This window comes from Choloepus didactylus, chromosome 9 (assembly GCF_015220235.1).
Source record: "Choloepus didactylus isolate mChoDid1 chromosome 9, mChoDid1.pri, whole genome shotgun sequence".
NCBI classification, from domain to species: domain Eukaryota; kingdom Metazoa; phylum Chordata; class Mammalia; order Pilosa; family Megalonychidae; genus Choloepus; species Choloepus didactylus.
Window position 1 is genome coordinate 83,722,915 of NC_051315.1, and position 12,443 is coordinate 83,735,357.

The following is a 12,443-nucleotide window of genomic DNA, read 5'->3' on the forward strand; positions in this document are numbered from 1 at the left end:
CTGACAAAAGACTGATATCTTGCATATACAAAGAAATCCTACAACTCAATGACAATAGTATAGACAGCCCAATTATAAAATGGGCAAAAGATATGAAAAGACAGTTCTCTGAAGAGGAAATACAAATGGCCAAGAAACACATGAAAAAATGTTCAGCTTCACTAGCTATTAGAGAGATGCAAATTAAGACCACAATGAGATACCATCTAACACCGATTAGAATGGCTGCCATTAAACAAACAGGAAACTACAAATGCTGGAGGGGATGTGGAGAAACTGGAACTCTTATTCATTGTTGGTGGGACTGTATAATGGTTCAGCCACTCTGGAAGTCAGTCTGGCAGTTCCTTAGAAAACTAGATATAGAGCTACCATTCGATCCAGCGATTGCACTTCTTGGTATATACCCGGCAGATCGGAAAGCAGTGACGCGAACAGATATCTGCACGCCAATGTTCATAGCAGCATTATTCACAATTGCCAAGAGATGGAAACAACCCAAATGTCCTTCAACAGATGAGTGGATAAATAAAATGTGGTATATACACACGATGGAATACTACGCGGCAGTAAGAAGGAACGATCTGGTGAAACATATGACAACATGGATGAACCTTGAAGACATAATGCTGAGCGAAATAAGCCAGGCACTAAAAGAGAAATATTATATGCTACCACTAATGTGAACTTTGAAAAATGTAAAACAAATGGTTTATAATGTAGAATGTAGGGGAACTAGCAATAGAGAGCAATTAAGGAAGGGGGAACAATAATCCAAGAAGAACAGATAAGCTATTTAATGTTCTGGGGATGCCCAGGAATGACTATGGTCTGTTAATTTCTGATGGATATAGTAGGAACAAGTTCACAGAAATGTTGTTATATTAGGTAACTTTCTTGGGGTAAAGTAGGAACATGTTGGAAGTAAAGCAGTTATCTTAGGTTAGTTGTCTTTTTCTTACTCCCTTGTTATGGTCTCCTTGAAATGTTCTTTTATTGTATGTTTGTTTTCTTTTTAACTTTTTTTTCATACAGTTGATTTAAAAAAGAAGGGAAAGTTAAAAAAAAAAAAAAAGAAAAAAGACAAACAAGGAAAAAAAAAAAAAAAGATGTAGTGCCCCCTTGAGGAGCCTGTGGAGAATGCAGGGGTATTCGCCTACCCCACCTCCATGGTTGCTAACATGACCACAGACATAGGGGACTGGTGGTTTGATGGGTTGAGCCCTCTACCATAAGTTTTACCCTTGGGAAGACGGTTGCTGCAAAGGAGAGGCTAGGCCTCCCTGTATTTGTGCCTAAGAGTCTCCTCCTGAATGCCTCTTTGTTGCTCAGATGTGGCCCTCTCTCTCTGGCTAAGCCAACTTGAAAGTTGAAATCACTGCCCTCCCCCCTACGTGGGATCAGACACCCAGGGAAGTGAATCTCCCTGGCAACGTGGAATATGACTCCCGGGGAGGAATGTAGACCCGGCATCGTGGGATGGAGAACATCTTCTTGACCAAAAGGGGGATGTGAAAGGAAATGAAATAAGCTTCAGTGGCAGAGAGATTCCAAAACGAGCCGAGAGATCACTCTGGTGGGCACTCTTACGCACACTTTAGACAACCGTTTTTAGGTTCTAAAGAATTGGGGTAGCTGGTGGTGGATACCTGAAACTATTAAACTACAACCCAGAACCCATGAATCTCGAAGACAGTTGTATAAAAATGTAGCTTATGAGGGGTGACAGTGGGATTGGGAATGCCATAAGGACCAAACTCCACTTTGTCTAGTTTATGGATGGATGTGTAGAAAAGTAGGGGAAGGAAACAAACAGACAAAGGTACCCAGTGTTCTTTTTTACTTCAATTGCTCTTTTTCACTCTAATTATTATTCTTGTTATTTTTGTGTGTGTGCTAATGAAGGTGTCAGGGATTGATTTAGGTGATGAATGTACAAGTATGTAATGGTACTGTAAACAATCGAAAGTACAATTTGTTTTGTATGACTGCGTGGTATGTGAATATATCTCAATAAAATGATGATTAAAAAAAAAAAAAAAAAAAATCAAGCATGACTACCATGGGGTCACCACTACTAAATTAACTTTGTCACATTTGGACCAGTGTTCAGATACTTGTGCCTGTAGATTCACCATTGAAAATTGATAATTTAGTGCCATTTGATGCCCTTCCAATCATGCTTATGCAGAATATTTTCAGCCTGTAGGAAAGAAGAAAGTGCAAATGTCTCTTTTCAATATTTTGGTCAATATTTTGGTCAACAACTGTTGCCCAGTGATAGCTTAGACCAGATTTTTAAAAGTTGCAGCAATTTCATTTTTCAAGCATAATTAAAGAATTTACTCACAAATGCATAGATTACTCACAAATACATATAGTTAGTTAGCGATTGCCATAAACATTACCAAATTTCATTATCATACAAAATGAGCACTTATTTCTCATTTATCTGTGGATCAACTAGAATAGCTCATCCAGGCTTGACTCAGCTGGGTGACTATTTTAAGGTGTGCATACAGCTTAGCTTGTCTAGAGGGGCTTAGTTCTCCCTAAATTCATTATGTCTAAAGGCATGGCATCTTGTTTTTAAAATATCACATTTGTTAGTCATTCTGGCAAACACTACATCTGATCTATCAGTTCTCAAATTCTTGCATATCTAATTTTCTACTTTAAAAATATTAATTGAATATATGTAATTACATGCAATAACTATTCCTTTTACTCTCAAAGGAAGCATTTATGGATATACTATGACAAAAGAAAATGATGGCATATTTGGAATTCTGTCATCCTTTTCATTACCCAGGACTTATCGGGTACTAAGAATACTTCTAGTATATGGGCATAGTGGTCGATACAAAGAAGTGCACTCAGATACTCCCTTCAAGGAAGTACTTGCTTCCCAGCAGCAAGGAGTAAGGTCAGCAGACAGTCTTCTGCTTTCAGCTCCTTAGGGTCTGTCTGTGCCGGAGACAGCCCAGTTACTCAAAGTCATACACTTGCCAGACAGCCCATTCTGGTAACTAAACGAGACAAGTCATAAAGGCGTTGCCGTTTTGGCCTTATGTGGGAAATACACAGGCAATATTGACTGTAGAATTTCCTGCTAGCTTTGCTGAGGCTTTGTCAGTTGCATCTCAGATGACTTCTCTAGCCCACTTCTGCTTTCTGAACTTCCCTGTGATATGTAGTGATCCCTAATAAACATTTTGCAATCCAAACTCTGCCTCAGAGGCTACCTCCTGAGAACACAATCTGTGACAGATATCAAGTAGAGAAATCCCAGTGTCTATACTTATATTCATAATTCATATCCTATTTCAAGTATTGACAATCTCAGGAAAGTGAGATTAGATTTAGATTTAGAGTACTTTTACTGCAGATCAAATACTTAGGTTCATGTATAGCCATTTTCCCTTTTCAGAGCAAATATGGATGTCCAAAATCCCCTATAAACCAGGAAATTCATCTATGTCTCTTGATTCATTCATTCACTCTCTCATTTGTTCAACATTTACTTATTAATCCCTATTGTATACTAATTGCCCTTTTAGTTTGAGGGATATAGAGACAAATATATGGTCTCTTTCATAGAGGCATTAGATGGTGAGATAGACAAATAAGATAGGTAAGTTTCAAACAGCAGAGTATGTAACTTTTGCCATGGAAACCCTAGCAGATACTATATGAGGAAGGTTCTGAATAGTGGGTCAATAAAGACCCAATGGGAGCATAACTTTTAGAAAGAGCTTGGTAGGATAACAAAGTTAACTGGCTGAGGGTAGGGTAGAGGTGCTTTGGGACATTAAGAATGATGGAATAGTATGTGCCAAGACATTAAGTTATAGGAAATAACAGTCTTCGTGGAATTTTAGGTATCAGGAATTTTCAAGTTATAAAGTACACATTTCTTTGTATTTTACTATTCATGAAAACAACATGTGTCCTACACTGCACATTTAATGCTGTCATTCATTTATGTTTTCCCTAAAATGCTGTTATTAAAATAATGCAACCATAATAATTTTAGAAACATATATAAAATTTAATTTGATAAAGTTGGTAAAGAGCATTCTTAGAAAATAGAGAGAGGTGAAGGTGAAAGACAAAGCATGTGCCAAACTCATGACAAGGCTGTAACCATGATAAGCAGTTTTTAATCCATACTGAAATCCACAAGAAGTTATTGAATCCCTTTAAGAAGTCATTCGGCATGGTTTGCTTTTGGTTTTAGAAAGATCTCATTGACTACAGGGGAAGAAATTGATGGGAGGAGAGCAACATTGCCAGCAGAGACAATGGGGGTCTGCTGTCATCCAACTGGCAAATATGGGGGCCCAAATGAAGGAGGTGATGAAGCTATGGGATGAGAGCTAGCAGGAGGCCAAAATGGATGATCCCAACCTATGCTTGTGTGCTGTGGGACGGTGCCTCAGTTTGCCAGGGCTCTTATGGTAAATGCCATACAATGTTTGGGTTTAGACGAACATGTATTTTCTCACAGTCTTGACGCTTAGAGTCTGAGATCAGTTTGTTGGCAAAGGCATGTTTTCTCCCAGGTCGGTAGTGTTCTGGTGATGGCATTCTGCCTCACATGGCCACTCGCTCTCCTGGTGTCTGCTCTTCTGCTTTCCCCTGATTTCTGGCTCCTTCCTGTGGCTTCCTCTGACTGTCTGCATTTCCTCTCTTTATAAGGCCTCCAGTCACATGGATTAAGACCCACCCTGATTCAATTTGGCCACAACTTAATTAAGAATAACATCTTCCAAAGGTTCTATTTACAGATGGGTTCACAGATTGGATAGGTTCGCAGATTAAGATTTGAGCATGTCTTTTGTGAGATTCATGATTCAATCCCCAACAGAAAGTAAGAGAATGGGAAGTGATTAGGATAACTCGCTGATTTAGACAATTAAGAGTATAATTACTTCTTGTGCTGAGAAAGGAATTGAGGAAAAGGCTTTTTGTTGCTGTTGTTAGGGGGAGGGGTAGGATGAAGGAGAGGGATTGTTAAGGAAAGATACGGTTGCATTATATTTAGTTTTTGAGGTGTTTGTGAAATATGTAAATAGAAATATTTCTCAGAATTTAAATATAAAGGTGAAGACTGGGATTTTAGATGGAGATACAGATTCAGGAGCCTTTCAGGGGTAATTGATATCATAGACAATGATGAAGCAACAACAAAAGAATGTTATGGGCATTTTTTTTTTTTTTTACTACTTACCTTTTTTTTGAGATTCTCTGATTTTATGTTTTATCATGAGATACAGTGTCTTGCTTCTCACCAAAAGTAGGAATATGTTTCTTTTCTCTGCTCTACAAGAGACAAAGATTTGGCATTGTGACATGGACTCACACACAAAACTTTGAATCTGGTGCTAAGGCCCCAAGAAGAGTGATTAAGGTTTGTGTATGGCAAATGCAGTAAGTTCAGCAAGTGCAGAACCAGGACTTAGCAGGAGCCTTCACCAGCAGTAGGGGCAGAGGCTAAGTACTTCTTCCTGATCAGCTCTTTTTTTGATTGTTTACCTGTTTTAAAACCTTGGGCTTCTAGCTTACCATCAATTCTTGAATTCCTAACATTATGCCAATAAAAGCCTTTTCTTCCTAGCATACCTAGACTTGACTTTTCTTCTTGCAATCACAATTGCGGAGAAGACTTGTAGAATGCACAAAGAAATGGGCAGAGAAAGGACATTTGATAGTTAGGAAGAATAAGAAGACTCCTTATATTTGATGTTCAGTATCAGTCTGAGCCTTTTATCTTTCCCAGTAACAATCCTTCAGTTTTAACCTAACATAGCTTTGTATTGTCATACTCCCTTCAAACAAAACAGCCCCAGATATAAAGAAACAAGCACTGATATTCTTGGAATTTTCCAAGATGAAAAACTTTCACTGATGAAAAAAAAATGTGATGACAGTTACTGATTTTATTGCCTGAGGGTGGATGAATCCCTTTATAAGTTTGCTTTCCCCATCCAGGTATTCATTGGCAAAGTGTGTGTTTCATTCAGTTGAATGAAAAAGTCCATGTATGTGTGTTTGCCTGTGTTTTTGTGCAGTTGTATGCAAATACATACAAACACACACATATACAGATGTTTATTATATTAATTTTTCATTTCTGAAAGTATCTTTCTGGCCAAATAAATATAGATTAGAATGATGTTTTCTTCTCAGAAAAAAACTTAGCCTATTGTACCCATGAAAAGGTGGCTTGATGGAGTATATGGAGCTTGTGTACATGTTGATTTCCAGGATACATTTCAAAGCATGAATAATCCAGCTCATCAGCTAATGAGTGTTCCCTTCAATAGGATACAGGTTACATTTCAGCATTACAGGCACCAAAATATATTATTTTCACATTTTTAAATGAGTTCTGAAAGCTTTCCTAGATGAAACATGTGAAGAAAACTGAAACTGGAATATGAATTATTTCATTTTCCTCAAAGTGTCAAAATATATATGAATTTTCAAGTTTTGCAGATTGAGACCTAGCTGTAAATAAATTTTTGGGCTATGTACCACAATTATATGATTATTCATTCATTTATTATCTATTATTCTACAAACATTATTTTGTGCCTTCCACATGACAGCTACTGCTTTAAGCATAGAAAGATGATTTTCCCTGTGAGGGGCTTATAGGTTGTATAGAACAAAAGAAAAAAATAGTTCAATTACAAATAACCATAAGACAAAATAGGGAAGCAATATGAAGTGAGAAAATTAAGAACTTTTGAGCACAAAATTAGAGTAAATGGTAAAATGAATTTCATTAAACGGTGACAGTCAGGGATTTTGTCTGTTGAGGAAAGGAGCAGACTATATCTTTCTCAATATTTTCCTATTTAATTTCAAAATACTTCACCTTTACTACAATCAAAATAATGTTATAATAGCACAAAGAATTTTAGCATCAAGAATGAGTCTTCAGAATTACAAAATATTATTCAAGGAAATTACCTAAAAGATAAAGCGCAGAGAAAGTAATACAGGTAACCAAGAATGTGCTAATCCTTGGGGAAAATATTCTGTCAATTTGTATGTGCCCTTGAATGTTTGCTCTTGTGTTTTTGCCATGAGCAATAATTCAGAGATTCTATTTTTTGTTTCTTCTATCAAAACAAGACTGAATTTTTATGCTATATTTCCCATTGCCTTGCATTTTCATTCCTTGAATTATAAGAGATAAGTTATTATTTTAATTATAGAATAAAGTCTGCTAGTTACAATAATTTAGGGAATACATTAATCACTCATACATATTTACATATTTTAAATATTTCATGCGCTGCACACAATCCTTGAAAGAAAAATAAATAGCTTGTTTGATGACATTTGTTAGCCCAGTTATCTTAAATAAGGCAATTTTAATAGTGGTATACACCTAGGCATAGCACCAAAATATATTAGTGGTAACAATTAATATGAATATTTCTAAGGTTAAGATTATGCATGTTATCATTTTAGATGTATTGGGTGTATTTTAAGGGGAAACGTCATTTTATGAATAAAGTCATATATTTTCAGAATCTACTTAATATGTCCCATTACAATCTATATTTATATAGGGAATTAAACACCCAGATTTCACAATACAGTTCTTCCAACTGGAAGAGGCTGCAAACTAGATTCTTGATTCTGTGCAATTAAATCTAACAAGTAATGTAAAAGCTGTTTAAATAATTTGTATTTAATTATTTAATGAGGCCAATGAAATTTAGTGCTGAATGTATGTATGTGAATTTTGTTTTTCTTTTTAAATTTATTTTGCTTTGGTGGCAAATCTTTAAGCTTTCAGATTAATGGATATTATAAAATACTCCATTATTTCATTTTTATGTGTAAATATAACTTGATTGCAAATCTGTAAGTTTGTTTTACTTGAGAGTTTTCTGAGATTTTCATTCTTGTTGGGTCACAAATATTGCAAAGTTTTGTCACAAGGTTGACATTTTTCTGTTTTAGTATGGAGCCTTGATATGTCCTAAAGAAAGGTCATTATTGCATGGTGGGGTGGTTGAAGGAAAAGGGAATCTTATAAAGTACTTCAAAAATTAATTGTTGTAACCTAATTAATGGAACCTAGAATAGGGGATGAAATCTTATTATTCTGTATGGGTAAATGTAATACTCAGACACATCCCAGAGTATTTGGTACAGAAAATAAAAACAAAAAAAGTATTTGCAAAGTCCCCTTGAGGGACTGGGGAAAAATGTGGAACTATTAAAATTCCATACCTGGGGAATTCCAAATAGTCTCTCAAGCATTAGGGACTCCCAATTTAATAAGCCAAACCATTGATCTTGAGGCCTGCCCTTATGAAACTTATTTCTGCAATTGCAAAGCTAGGCCTGCTTGTAATTATGCCTGAGTCACCTCCAGAAAGTCTCTTTTGTTGCTCAGATGTGTCCTCCCTCTCTAAGCCCATTCAGCAAATAAACTCACTGTCCTCCCCCTTACATGGGACATGACTCCCAGGGGTGTAAGTCTCTCTGGCATCATGGGATATGACTCCCAGCGTGAACCTGGCCCTGGCATCATGGGATTGAGAATGCCTTCTTGATCAAAAGGGAAGAAAGAAATGGAACAAAATAAAGTTTTGGTGGCTAAGAGATTTCAAATGAGAGTCAAGAGGTCATTCTGGGTGTTACGCTTAAGCAAGCTTTAGCCAGATACTGCAAACTGCTACAGTAGGCCAATCCCCAACCAACATTATTCCTGAAAACTGTAGGAGTGCCCTGGACTCTACCTAAGCCTCTATAAAAGTTTTCGTTAGTAAGTTTATTCTTTCAGAAACTTTAGGCCTCCAAATTGATCCTAGGCCACATAAGCCCAGAAACCCAGAGGTACCAGTGCCTCCAAGAAGATCAACAAGTTTCATTCCTCTCCCTATAAGGTCAACACCCCTTTCCAGCATGAAGAAGTTAAAATGGTCATTGCTCATCTATCCCTGAGATTGAGAGATTGATTAAATGAGAGGGAGGAGGTGTAACTGAGAAATTAGTATTTAACAAATGACTGCCAATACTGAATCACAATATAGATACTTCTTTTTAGTGTCTATTGTTTTAGAATAGCCAGAAGGAAATAACTGAAGTTGTTGAACTGTAATCCAGTAACCCAGATCTTTGGTAATGATTCTATAACTATATAGCAAAAAAAAAAAAAAAAACCTCAATTGCCTTTGTATTTATGGATCTACTTCTGGCTGTTTTATTCTGTTCCACTGATGTATATATCTATTTCTGACAATACAACACTGTCTTAGTTAACCTACCTCAATTGCAAGTCCTAAAATTGGTTAGCGTGTAATACTAGTAGTCAGTAATAGGAGAGGGGATAAGGGGTATGGGATGTTTGAGGTTTTTTTTTTTTTTTTTTTTATTTAGTTTTCTGGATTAATGCAAATGTTCTGAAAATGATCATAGTGATGAATGCACAACTACGTGATGTTACTATGAACCAATGATTGTATACTTTGGATGGATTGTATAGTGTGTGAATATATCTCAATAAAATCACATTAAAAGTAAACAAACAAATGGATGACTATATGAATGACAAAAATTAATTGTTGATTAATATTTAGATAATATAGTCCTTAGGGACTTAGGGCCATAAATGGGAGGCTAAGCCTTCCTATAATTATGCCTAAGGGCACCTCCAGAGAACCTGTTTGGTTGCTTGGATGTGGCCTTTCTCTCTGTAAGCCCAACTTGGCAAATAAATCCATTAACCTCCCCCCACATGGGTCATGACTCCAAGGGGAGTGAATCTCCCTGGTGACCTGGGACAGGACTCCCAGGAAAGAGCCTGGCCCTGGCATCAAAAACGTCTTCTTATCCAAAAGGGGGAAAGAAAGGTAACAAAATAAGGTTATGGTGGCTATGAGATTTCAAATAGAGTAGAGGGACCATCCTGGAGGTTACTCTTATGCAAGCTCCAGCTAGATATCCCAAATGGTCACAGTATGCCAAGTCCTAACCAACAGTAGTCCCAAAATACCTGGTTCCCTATCTGGGATTCTGTAAAAGTTTCACTCACTAAGTTTATCTCTCAGAAACTTAAATCCACCAGTGTTCCTAAAACTAAGAGGCAACAGCCTCTTTAAGAACAACAACCAGATGCAGTCCCCTTCCCCATAATGTCACCCTTTTTCAACATGAACAAGTTAGGGTGGTTACTGCCTAGACACTCCTGAAGATCGAGAAAGTGATTAAATGAGAAGTAGGGGTAGCAACAGACAAGATAGGATTCAACAAAGGATTATAGATACTGAATATATAATATTTTTTTTTTTTTTTTTTGGATGCAGGGGTATGGAATGGTTGGTTAGAGGGAAATGGCTGAGATGGTGGAACTGTGACCATAAGATTCTTTGAAGTTTGCTCTATAGCTACTTGTTGAATTGTACTTTGAAAGTTATCACCTTTTTGTATATATCTTACATTTCTTGACAAGGAAAAAACTGAAATGGTAGAACTGTAACCCAAAACCTTCTTTGAAGTTTACTGTCTAACTACTTGTTAAATTGCACTTTGAAAGTTATCATTGTTATGTATATTTGTTAAATTTCACAATTAAAGATGTTTTAAAAATTTTGTATAACAGAAAGATATGTACACCTCTTTTCAATATGAACAAGTTAGGGTGGTCACTGCTTAGACACCCCTGAATATCAAGAAAGTGATTAAACAAGAGGAAGGGGTAGCAACAGACAAGAGAGGATTTAACAAAGTATTATGAATACTGAATCTTTATATAAATACATTTTTTAAGGTTCTGAGGTATTGGAATAGCTAGAGGGAAATGATGGAAATGGTGGAAGCATAACCCATAACATTCTTTGAAATTACTCATATAACTACTTGTTGAATCATACTTTGAAATTTATCACCTTTCTGTATGTATGTTTTACTTTACAATAAGGGAATAGCTGAGGTTGTGGAACTGTAACCCATAATATTCTTTGAGGTTTGCTCTCTACTTGCTAAATCGTACTTTGAGAGTTGTCACTGTTCTGAATATGTGTTGTATTTCATAATTAAAAATGTTAAAAAAGATAATATAGTCTTGAACAGTCTGATATAAATATCTAATCTCAATCATAGCTAGTTTTGTAAAAGTCAAAGTATTAAAATAGGTAAGTATGGATTTCCATAATTGACTGACATATTTTTATTATCCTCATTGCTAACCTCGATTGTATTGCATACGTACCAATCACTAGGCTAAGTATTTTACTAGTGTTGCCTCATATATAATGAATCAATGATATATTTATTATTACCTCATGTTTTTGCATGATGAAATCATAACACAGAGAAATTAAGATATGCTCTTAAGTCACACATCCATTGATTTTCAGCACCAGGATTTGCACCCGGGCATTCTGATTCCAGAACTTTTTGTTTCTCTGAAGCTTAATGTGTTAGGGAAAAATTATCCTAGTACTTGTACTCAGTTGTATCAATCACAGTTTTTAGTAGATGAGTCTGGCCAATTAAAGAGACAAGAAGTTTTTTACTTGATATTCTATTGGTACAGTAATAAGGAAATGGAGGAACAAAGGGCTCCAGGGTAAGTGCAGTCAAACATCTAAAACCACTGCAGAAGTGGCAGTTAGGAGAACAACACAAATTCACTTGTGATACTAATGGCTAGATGTTCACGTTTGCAACCAGTAACTTGAATAACTTACACAGCCACTAATGCCACCATTAATGCGCTCTGTGCATTAGGAAGTGTATATATATTATGACTACTGCAGCAATCAAAAGCCAGATGTTTCTGCTATCACCGTTGCCAGCACATACTTAACACAGAATCTGCTTCATCCTTTGCTTTCTTCCAAATCACATGCTTAAATGGTCTACCTTAGCTGTAGGGATGCCAGGGTATTTTGTTTCTGCTTTGTGGAGATAGTATTTATGAAGGTGTTATTCCCCCAAAATAGAAGAATATTCATAAGGTGTTGGGGTGCCATAAAATATTAATAATTTAACATTCAAGCTCAAGAGCTCAGTTTTGTTTTGTTTTCTTTGGTGATACTTCTACAATAGTTAAAGCCCTGTTTCTTCCCTTGGATGTCCATGCATACAATTACTGCAGATTCTACACTGACTGCTTTGATCTGTCTTCTATGTTCATATTTAATTCTTGGTAGATATTAAAGGAAAAGGCTATGGAACAGAATCTCAAAACTAATGATTGTGAATTGGGGCTGTTCAGCACACTGTTGAGTATCTAGATTATTCCATAAAAAATTATTTGGAGCTGGTAAATGATAACATTATTTGAGTATGCTCAAATAACCACGAACAAAGAGGGCATGAAAAGGGCTCTGTCTTATAAAATACTAGATGTCTTATGTAATTTTTCTAGTCAAAAGCAAGCCCAGAAGTAGATCTATTTGATTATA

General features: G+C 36.2%; 1 long non-coding RNA gene across 1 annotated transcript in view; it reads right to left on the bottom strand.

Moving 5' to 3' along the window:
- Positions 1-2,057: 2,057 nt before the first annotated feature.
- Positions 2,058-12,443, bottom strand: part of LOC119544886 — a 106,198-nt gene continuing 95,812 nt past the window's right edge. The window contains exons 5-6 of the long non-coding RNA XR_005218954.1: positions 5,234-5,325; positions 2,058-2,203 (exon numbers count right to left, since the gene is read on the bottom strand). This is a non-coding gene — a long non-coding RNA (uncharacterized LOC119544886). The remainder of the gene's footprint in view (positions 2,204-5,233; positions 5,326-12,443) is intronic.